This window comes from Lissotriton helveticus, chromosome 12 (assembly GCF_964261635.1).
Source record: "Lissotriton helveticus chromosome 12, aLisHel1.1, whole genome shotgun sequence".
In the NCBI taxonomy this organism is placed as follows: Eukaryota; Metazoa; Chordata; class Amphibia; order Caudata; family Salamandridae; genus Lissotriton; species Lissotriton helveticus.
The window spans coordinates 653120689-653132454 of NC_136073.1; positions in this window are offsets into that span (position 1 = coordinate 653120689).

Below are 11766 nucleotides of genomic sequence, written 5' to 3' on the forward strand. Positions count from 1 at the left end.
ATTATTGACCTACGTTCATTGTTAGACAGCGCGTCCGGTATTTTGCTACTGTCTGCAAGTGGGGCAGCTGTGGTTGACAATTATCTATTTTTGATTCCAATGGCCCTGCTCTTCTCCAAATGCATTTCTTTTTCTACCCTGACTCCAAAGAGGCAGATGAATAATAAATAAGAGACTTTGCCACACACCTCACGTATGAAATGCAAAATATTATCCTATCTGCCATAAGTCGAAGTTGGGGAAAATGATGCACTGCACTACAGTGAAAAGAACTGGCTATATGGTTTGTGTTTGGCATGTTCGTCACAGTATATCCCATACGCCGTAAGTGATATTAAATCATGCACTTACTCCCACTTCACAAACTGGCCTCCCCCACCACCACATAATATTTATAACTAATTAATTTGCTGGGTAGTTGTCATGTAGTTCCCACTATTCTGTAGGATGTGCTAATTTGTGGAGAACATAAACTTTGAGTGAGGTGCTCAGACTGATTTCACACACCCCATAGTATATGCTGTCCTAGAGACCAGCTAGCTCACAGTGCCACCATAAGCCCCCTAACCCAAACAACTAGCAAATGGTTTATGGCAACCACAGAACATGACAACCCTGCCCCCTCAGTGATCGTGATGACAGATCTAGAACCCTTTCGCTTAGTCCCTCGTGCTTACTTGTTCTCAGTGAAATATACAGAGAAGACACAGTGGGACGTTTTCGATATATTTATTGAATCAACGTTATTCTTGCATAAAATACATGTGCTGCGATAATGAGTAGACAGAAGCAGATGAAGGTGATTACTACCACCAAAAGAGTAAATAGTAGTGCAGTTCCACCAGGGTACTATGCCAGTGTATATATGTCGGCATATAATACAAGGTAGTAATCAGGCATACTCCTACTATGCAAACCCTACTCTGTGTATGTCTAGAGTGTATGTAGGTGTAGAGCCAAGAATCCCCCCACAACATGATCCAATTCCATTACCTGTTGGGAAAGAATTTAGGACCCTGTCCTGGTCTGAACTAAACACCCCTCATGGAGATGTCAGGCAGCTGCTCTTTAAAGCATCACCCTGCAGGGACCCTCGGTGTCAGCTGAGGTGCCTCCTTCACTAAACCCCTGAAATGCTTCTTTATTTTTAATAAAAAGCATACGTTCGATGTATATGCCGATCAACATTGTTGTGGGTATGCAGATAGCTCTGTCGCCCCATGGATGAAGCTAGAATGACATTTGTACATTGTGCGTAAAGGGCTTGTACTCGTGTTTGAGTCATTATGACAATGTTTTCAGAGACAGATGTATAAACAAAGCCGAGGGAGGCACTACATCCCGTAAGTGATCACTAGGAGCTAAAGCATCCCAGGGTGGCTCGGAGAATATATTCAGAAGCAATGGAATACGCTAGATACAACTATACCCATGGGCCTTAAAGGGGTCCATTAGTACCTCAATGTCCAATGGCACAACCAATTGTGATTTGAGACAGAAATTAAATAGGCATTTATGACTGCACAGCAGGCAGCGGAATACGGGTTATATGCAGTGAACCACACAGGCTTGAACAATAAGAACCAGTGCTCATTCAGTTCTCGAAGCCGAGGTGTGCCGAAGCAGTGTATCATGCGCGTATGGCATTGCAGCACAGCCAGTGTTGTCTCCATTCTGGTTTGAACCAGTATGGCCATTGCATAACAGGAAAATTTAAATCAGAATCCCCGCCACAAGTAGCAGGGCAAGCGAAAGACCTCCAAAAACACTTCCTAGTACGGTGTGTATGAACGATGGTATAACTCCAAAAACTGTCTGCACAGTGCTAGAACAATCCAGAACCAACACAATAAAAAAGTGTGCTATTCCCTTTGTATCAGACATGTTAAAGATAAAATGGACCAGCTCCCCAAAATGCACTTGGATGTTAGTATGAAGTAGCGTCTGTATCTCGGATGAGAACCTCTCAACCTGGAGTTCAAACGTCTCTCTGGCTGATGTTAAGGTCACATCCTTTTGAATAAGCATGGCTTTCAGTTTTCTTAGAGAATCAGAGTGTATGTCAGAAACATTTATTGAGGGACACAGCATTGCCTCCCTAACTGTGCGGGCAGGTGTGTGCAACAAATGACTATGGAATTAACCGTTCCCAGATAAGCGATGCCTACTTATTTTCCACGAAATGTAAGAACAAGGGAAACCCTACTCACACGGAACCAGGGCAGTACGTTTATATAGAAAAACAGTGGTTCCTATGGCATACGGTTTAGTATAACTTAATACTTATAACATGCTCAATGGCAATGAAAACATTAAATACTTATTTTCCACAGCAGCCTTGATTGTTCAGTATCAAATAATTTGCATTAGAGAGTCGCTTGAAAACCAGATGAATCACAGCAGCCAGAGAGTCCATCAAATAACAGGAGCAATACACAACCAATGCCATAGAAGCCCCATGAAGTGAAATGTCCTTGCACAGTCGGAAGTGCTGAGAAAAACTTCTGTGTCCCCATCCTGCATCTAAACTTGAAAGGTAATTCCCAGGATTCATGTACAAATCCTTCCCCTAACGCTTCATATCTTCCTGCCTGGTGATGTGGTAGACAATATTGGAATTGGAAAGTCGTGACTGGTATTGTAATATAACCATGGATTATCCAATCTGTGGAGGGCGTCTCAGACACAGTGAAAGGTAATTGTTCAAATTTTTCAATGTGCAACATGGTATGACATCGCCGACTTCATCAGCCCTCACGCCCTCCCCTCCGCTGACTACATCCTCCTAGGGGACCTCAACTTCCACCTGGAGAACAACAACGACCGCAACACCACCACCCTGCTGGACAACCTCGCCAACCTCGGTCTCAAGCAACTGGTGACCACCCCCACCCACTACGCCGGACACACACTCGACCCCGTCTTTTCATCCAGCAAGGACATCGCCTTCAGCCACGCCACCGGACTCCACTGGACGGACCACAGCTGCATCCACTTCAGCTTCAAAAAGAACACGATCCACCACCACCAGCAACAGGTTGCACGCAGAAGCTGGAACAGGATCACAGCCGACCAGCTCACCGCATCCCTGAGCCAGGACCCCCCGCCAGCTCAGCGAACCCCAGCCAAGCCGCCAACAACCTCACGAAGTGGATCAGCAACTGCGCAGACGACCTCGCCCCCCTGAGGACCCCGCCCAGCAGACCCGGCAGTAAGAAAGCACCATGGTTCACCGACGAACTCAAAAGCTCCAAGAAGAACTGCAGAGCCCTCGAGAGAGCCTGGCGCAGAGATCCAACACCAGACAACATGACCACCCTTAAGCTCGCCACTCGAAAACACCACCAACTGATCCACACCACCAAGAAAACCGCATTCAAGGAACGACTGGACCACAACGCACACAACAGCAAGGAACTCTGCAACATCGTCAAAGAGCTCTCCAACCCCAACGCCGGAAACAACGACATCACCCCATCACACGACCTCTGCAACTCCCTCGTCTCCTACTTCCACGACAAGATCGCAGATATACACAACAGCTTCATCACACAGCCAACACACCCCACGACCGCACCGGCACCCCCCGCCACCACCCTCCGCGCCTGGACTCCGATCAACACCGAAGAAACCTGTCGCACGATGAACTCCATCCACTCCAGATCCCCAACCGTCCCCTGCCCGCACCACGTCTTCAACAAGGCCGACGCCATCATCGCACCCCACCTGCGGGACATCATCAACACCTCCTTAGACACCGCCACCTTCCCGGAGAGTTGGAAGCACGCCGAACTCAGCACTCTACTGAAGAAACCTTCAGCGGACCCCACCGAACTCAAAAACTACCGCCCTATCTCGCTCCTCCCGTTCCTGTTATGCAATGGCCATACCGGCCAAAGTCATCGAGAAGACCGTCAACAAGCAGCTGCCCGCCTTCCTCGAGATGAACGGATCCCTCGACCACTCACAGTCTGGCTTCCGGGCCAACCACAGCACCGAGACCGCCCTCATCGCCGCCACTGATGACGTCCGAACCCTGCTCGACAACGGGGAAACAGCGTCCCTCATCCTCCTGGACCTCTCCACGGCATTCGACACTGTCTGCCACCGCACCCTAGTACAGCGCCTCTGCAACGTCGGAATCCAGGAGAAGGCACTACAATGGATCATCTCCTTCCTCGCCGGAAGAACACAGAGAGTCCGCCTCCCCCGTTCAGATCAGAAGCCACCGAAGTCATCTGCGGCGTTCCTCAAGGCTCCTCGCTCAGCCCCACCCTCTTCAATGTCTACATGAGCCCCCTTGCGGCCATCGCACGCCAACACAACCTCAACATCATCTCTTACGCCGACGACACCCAGCTGATCCTCTCCCTCACCAACGACCCCGCCACCGCCAGAGCCAACCTACACGAAGGGGTGACAGACGTAGCCAAGTGGATGATGAACAGCCGCCTGAAGCTGAACTCGGACAAGACGGAGGTCCTCATCCTGGGCTCCTCGCCCTCCGCCTGGGACGACTCCTGGTGGCCCCCTGCCCTGGGCAGCGCACCCAAACCGACAGACCATGCACGCAACCTGGGCTTCATCTTGGACTCCTCCCTCTCCATGACCAGACCAGTCAACGCCGTCTCCTCGTCGTGCTTCAACATCCTGCGCATGCTACGTAAGATCTTTCGGTGGATCCCCACCGAGACCAGAAAGACGGTTACCCAGGCCCTCGTCACCAACCGACTGGACTACGGCAACTCCCTCTACGCCGGAACCACTGTTAAACTCCAGAAGAGACTCCAGCGGATCCAGAACACCTCAGCAAGACTCATCCTCGACATCCCCCGACACAGCCACATCTCTGGTCACCTGAGAGACCTGCACTGGCTCCCGGTCAACAAAAGAATCACCTTCCGTCTCCTCACCCACGCACACAAAGCCCTACACAACCAGGGCCCAAGATACCTCAACAGCCGCCTCAACTTCTACACTCCCACACGTCAGCTTCGATCGACCAGCCATGCCCTCGCCGCCGTCCCCCGCATCCGATGAGTCAACACAGGAGGAAGGGCCGCCAAGACTTGGAACTCCCTCCCGACCCACCTCCGCCTGACCCAAGACCACCTCGCCTTCAGGAAGCAACTCAAGACCTGGCTGTTCGAGCCGTAGCGGACCCCCCCCAAGCACCTTGAGACCCTCCGGGTGAGTAGCGCGCGATATAAATGCGTGATTGATTGATTGATTGATTGATAGACTTTGCATCTCTTTGTGCCATTAATATCTGTCTTTCCATTAGGTCATATGCAGAAAACAGATTGATTCTGTTAATATAACGCCACGGTATATGGCCAGATTGCAATGTTTGAAGTTTTCAGCTTAATATTACAAAAGAACTAAGTTGTGATTGTCCATGTTTTAAAATAGACCTGCTGCATTATATCAATTGCAGAAGATACTATGTTGCCCAGTCAATATAGATTTGATGATAATGTGGTCATACCATTGTCCACCACAGCCAAAGCCTTTTTCCAAATGAACCCCATCAATCTCGTTCAGCCTCTCAGCAGATTCCTGTTGAGAAACTTTCCATAACTCGTTGTATGTTGCATACAAGAAGCGCTTTTAACGTGGGTTCCGGGGGCCTAAAAAGAATTCCCTGAGATCCATGTCAAGTCAAGCTTTATTCACGTTTATTTGGACCAAAGATCCTCAAACATTTTCACAAATACATTAAAAATACATCTAAAATCTCACATCATTTTAAAAACATCAGAAAGATCATGTTATACACTCATCTTCCCTTTCAGCTTAGCCCATAACTGTATGCATCAGATTATATTACAGTTCATTTCTACAACCATTTAAAAATACTTTAACCCTTTGCATGCATTTCCCAATGGCAACAGCTATGTCTAAATGGCTCAATTCTGTTACAAGGATTACTGCCTGGGCCCTAGCTTTAATACCATACTTTTTAAAAATCGGCCGTAAAAACTGTATTTGAATATCCAAAAGCTTCTGTCAGTCCATTAATATATGTAAAACGTCACATGAAGTACCCAAAGTGCAGGAGATCCATGTCATCAGAGAGAAGGGACAAGTGTTGTTTCAACTAAGATAGTGTTGAGGTTTTTAGCCAATCAAGGCAAAACTTCCCAGCACTATATGATATCACCACCTGTGCATGTTCAGATTGTACACAACATTGATCAGGCTTATTGACCATAAACCCTTTGGTGTTGCCCAGGAAACTAAATTTACATCTATTAGTGTCTAAAGGTCTGAGAAATTGTAAGATATAATTGTAACAGATGATAAACTATCCAGATTCAAGTACTATCAGCTGGCCAGCTATCCAACTGGACACGTAGATTACTGAAAGTTAGCAGGGGGGATGCTACGCAAGGCAACGAAGAAGCCTTCAATCTGCTGGAGGAGTTATGCAAAAAAAATCTGTTGTCGCAGGAATTAACACATCTCTAACAAGTATCTGTGACGCATACTCTGAAGGAGTTATTGCCGAGTTAACAGCACTTCATCGCAGCCAAAGTGGCAATACATTTTTCGCCCTATTCACAAGCTGGTGCAAACAGCCCATATCACCAGTTAACCTGCGACAGCAGCCTAAAAAAAGATCGCCACAGATCAGCCCCGCAACTATTGCTAATGAGATGCAGAGTAGGCGTTCCCGTGCCAAAAGCCGTGACAACACCACTCCGCAAGATTCTCAACGAGAAGCCAGATCGGCGATAAGAACCCAAAACAGGTGATAAGGCGCGTTAGCAGCAGTAAATTAACACCTGCTCTGACCTGGTGTAGAGTCAGATGACAGCCTGCACCAGAAAAGGGAGCCCATCCATGAGCCACACCTGAAGGGCAACAGATGCCATGGAGCCAACGATCATGCAGCTGGGAGCCCTAACAGAGCCACAATACCCACCACCACCACCCCAGGACCCCCCTCTCCGGGCAAAGACATGCCACATCAACTACACAAAACATGTACCAAATATTCTGCCTGATGTCACACAATCACATTTGGTGACATGCATGTGTCGTAACGAAAATGAGCATCACACATTCACCTTCGAATTAACAAACGAAAATGTATTCAAATAAACACAGAACAGAAATGAAGACACATGGCGGCTCTCCTCGGGACAATCTGTAGGTCTCAGCCTGCAAGACAAAATTCCAGATAAGAAGGTGTGACTTGGCTCACCAAAGGACAGAGAAAGAGCGAAGGAGAGAGCGAGAGATACAGAGAGAGAGGGCGAGAGAGAGGGAGACGGACAGAGAGGGGGAGAGAGACAAAGACGGACAGAGAGAGGGAGAGAGACACAGATAACAGAAGAGATGGACAGGGAGAGAGAGTGCCGACACTGCACACTCAGGCCTCACTGCTCACCTGCTGACACCGGTGTGTCTCTAACCACATGCCGGTGTGAAGTGCAGTTCACCAGGTCCTGCATCTAAATCAGATCCGTCATCTGAAACTGAGTCTGAAACCGAGTCCAGATACATGAATGGCAAAGTACACACAATTGCACACAACATCATTGCCTGTCCACCCCTGTGCAGCCAGGCAGCAGCACCCCAGCCCCTCGCGCCGCCCATCGGTGCATGCCTGCCCCTGCGCACCCAGGCCTCACTGCACACCTTCCGCCACGGCGTGTTGCAATGATGGCCCATCACATGCCGGTGCAAGCCCCAAGCCCGGGGCCTGCAAACATGGCACCCTCCACATTGTGCAGCCCTGCTCCGCAGGCCACCAGACCTCACATTTGATTCTGGGTTTTGATTTCACCATGGCAGAGGACATATCAGTGCACTGGCATCATCGCAGGCTGCACACCCGCTCAGCCCTGGAGGTGCCACTAATTCTGTGATCCAGGAGGTGACGCCACATGGCGGTAGGCCTACACTGCCCACTGGCCCTGGCCTTCACTGGTCTATCAGGCCACACAAATCCTGAGCAGTCTGGACCGCCGAGACAGGGCATCATCGCAGGCTGCACACCCGCTCAGCACTTAAGGTGCCCCGAAAGTCACCGTCCGTGTCGATGTGCCTGTGCTTGCTGCAGTGTATCCGGTGCCACCAAGTCTGTGCCCCAAAAGTCATGGACCCTGTATGATTGGGTATCGTAGTGTGGACGCCACCATGTCACCTCCGGGCCAGGGGAAAGTGATGTTGCAGGGCCCTAGGCCCTCATGCCTACATGAATACCACCCAGATAGAGAGAGGAAATGGCACCGAGCACGCGCGCCCAGCCCTTTTTATTGGCAAGGTGATATGTCCTGTGATGCTTGTGATGGATGGGTGTGGTGTGGGTGTACACCAGCCATGAGGGAGTGGCTGTGGCATGCTGACAACAAGACTTGTGACCAGCAGATCACTACAGGGAAGACCCAGGACATGTAGCGTTGCCGCCCCCCCTGTGAGCATAAGCTGAGTGGCCTGGCCTGGCCTGGCGTGTGCCAGTCCAACATAAGGGTGTGAACAATGACCCAGGGGCTCTGGGTGTGGTTCCATACTGGGCTGGACAAGGAAGTAATGCGTGTACCCCTGTTGTTGTGTCTCCGCCACCCAGACCGCATTCGGCAATGTGTCACCCTGTGGCCCAAGTTCTATGACATAAGCCACATGGACGTAAGAGGAATTCACTGAGCCTATATTCAACCATACTATTGTGAACAAATCTAGGACCCTAGTGTAACTTTTCCCGAATCATGCCCTTATATAGGTATACTTTACCCTATCCTTATATAGGCATAGAAATCATTACCATATTTGGCCTGAACCTTACAGCCCAAATACGGCAAGGCTACTTCCACTAAGTTCCGAGAATTCACAACGATTTCTTGGAAAAACCCGCCTTCAGCAGCTAGAATCTTCCCCCTGCTTGAATATTAAGTTATCCAGGAAATCCTGGAGTTTTCTGGGAATTGAACCTTTGAGTGACGTTATTAAGGCCAATCATGCGTCAAACTCGGCACCTTCATGGTATAAATATGCCTACATTTGCCCAAACTAACACACGGTGGTTCTTGGAGCAGATCGACTAACTACTTGCCCGACGCCCTGCAGCAGCAAGTGCCGAAGAAAGCCGACCCTCCAGCAGACGCACTGAGAGACGCTGTTTCTTCTCTTGCCGAGAAATCCAGCTCCAGTGTTTCCAGCTTACCCTTGCGGGTATCTGGGAGATCGAGTCCTGAGAGAGAGATACAAGACCTCCTTCATTCTAAACCAAGGTACGGAGCTGATTAGACCCTTAGAGAATTCTTGATTAGACTCTTGGCAGATTATAGGAAAAGAATACTAAACTTAAAACTACTCCTAAACTTATTTCTTCCCTTGTGCTAGGCGTAGGTCAGGTACATCGGGGTAGGTGTATTTTAGAAGCACCAGTTGAGTACTTTTAGCCATCTCTTTTATCATTGTATGTATTTTATGCATTTTATATCTTTAAAGCAACTTATGGCTTAGAAACCATATCATGCTTTTACAGTACTACTTTATAATACTGTCTGTATTATATGCCTTGTGCTTTATAACCAGCATTACTTTTGTAGCAGTACATTTCTCATGCTTGAGGTAGAAGACTGTTCAATAAATACCTTTTATTGAAAACGCCCGTCTTTCTAATTTCTCAGCAACTCTGGTGAAACTAAGTATACACGATTGACTGAGTAATATAGTTATCTATTGTTTCCAGGACTCGGAAGATTGAATTATTATTCTTGGGAAACAAAGTTGTCATGTTATATGGTTGTCAGAAACTATTCCCTTCTTGTACTTTCGAGAAAGTTTCTAGTGACCTCTGAGCTAGCTGGCACACACATAATTAAGTCTAATATATTCGGCAGAGACCTAGTTGACCTTAGTCCTACATCTTAGCTGCAGTGTATATTATTCCAATGCGCAGAGCCTATTGGGAATATAGGAACTACACTACATGGCGCCCAACGTTTGGTAAGGCGATAATTAAACGCTAGATACTAGAGTAACTCAGTCGTGCTTTTCACACAGACCCCTTTCTCCCGTAAAAACTCCAAAAGACATCTGGAGTGGGTGAAAGGATAATATCCGCAAAAACTGAGTAGGACAAAAATCCTATGTATTAGTTTTTGGTTTGTTCAACGTTGAAGGATACAGTGTTCCAAAATATTGTGCACCTAATCTTTGTTTCCTTGAAACTTGTTCTGCAAACTCTCCGCCGACTAAAATGTCGGATAGTGATACCGAAATAGGGAGAGCTGCAGCAGCAGCTCAAGCAGCTTTAGATGACGCTGCTATCTTGGAAAATGACACGGATGCTATACTGCTCCCGGTAAATGTAAGGAATAGTAGAACTTACAAACTGATAAATAATGGAGTATCAGCAAGAGGAGGCAGAGTAATCTTTGTCATAGAGGCACATGAATATCGGCAGACAGAGGTATTCTATTCATGGAATCAGTTTCCAGCAGCAAATGCAGGAACAGGAGAGTTCCACCACCACAAAGCAGAGGAACCTCCAACGGAATACGTTCCTTTCGAGGACATTGAAATTCCATTAACTTACCAAGAGCATCAGCTCTGGTTTAAAGGCGCCCTAAAACATGAAAATCACATTACCAGGCTCGGTCCACTAGGTAGACCTGGAGCTACATGGCCGGTACTAGCCAGCTATACACCACATCCAGACATTGAAAGGATGTCAGATGCAGAATTGTTAGCTCAGCTAAAACAGTTAATTAAAATACTCAGACAATTGGTCCAATATGTCATGCGGACATTTACAGTCCAACCAGCTGTAAAAAGTCCACAGCACACCCCTCACCAGGGGAACACAAATAAAATAACACCACGCACTATACAATCGGTCATTGGAAGGTTGCCTGCCAAAAGGGAACAAATTCCGTTTTGGTTAGCACAAAAAGTTACTCAAATAGAGGCAGTTTTTCCTGATAGTACACCTCATGAGAAACACAGGATTCTGACAATCTGTTTACCTATGGGGATTGCACCACACGTAGAGGATTGTGACACTTGGGGCACAGTCTTTGCTTCAATCTACACAAAAACACATGGTGTTCCGTCCATGGCGGTAATACCAGATGTTTTAAGGCAGATTCAAAATGAATACGGTCCAGAACCAGCTTTAAATCTAGGTATGAAATTACTGAAAGATTTCAAACAGGTATCGGCTATACTACTAGCCAACTTTTGAGGTGAAGCAGCATCAGTGGCAATCCGCCAGAAATTAAAGAAACAGACATTACTGAGCAACCATATGAGCTTGCCAGAATCTTTGAAAAATCCTATGAAGGATTAGGTAGAGATAGTTTGGGTGGGAAACCACTAAAACCACAATTAACGGAAAAATCCTGAAAAAGTTTTTATTAAAAACAATCTCACTACTCCTAGAAAGAAGTGGGAAAATAAAAAGCAGACACTTCCTAGAGAGAAGCATTCTCAGTCCAGAGGAAGGTCTCCCCAACGGAGAGTTAGATCTCCTGAACGGGGAGGAAGATCTCCCCAACGGGAGCCCTCTGAAAAAAAGATATAACCTTAGAAATAGGGATACTTTAAGAAAACCTGCTAAATATTAAGATAATGACACACGTCCCTCTCGATCTTTTCAGACTTCTTCGCAGAAATCAGAAAGAAGAGGACGGTCAGAACACAAAGAAGAACGCGCCAAGTCCAAAGACAAAGAACCCGCTGACCAAAGTAAAAAAGCTAAATTTTCAAAGAAGAAGGTAGCAAGCATAAAAATTTATCATGCCGAGGATT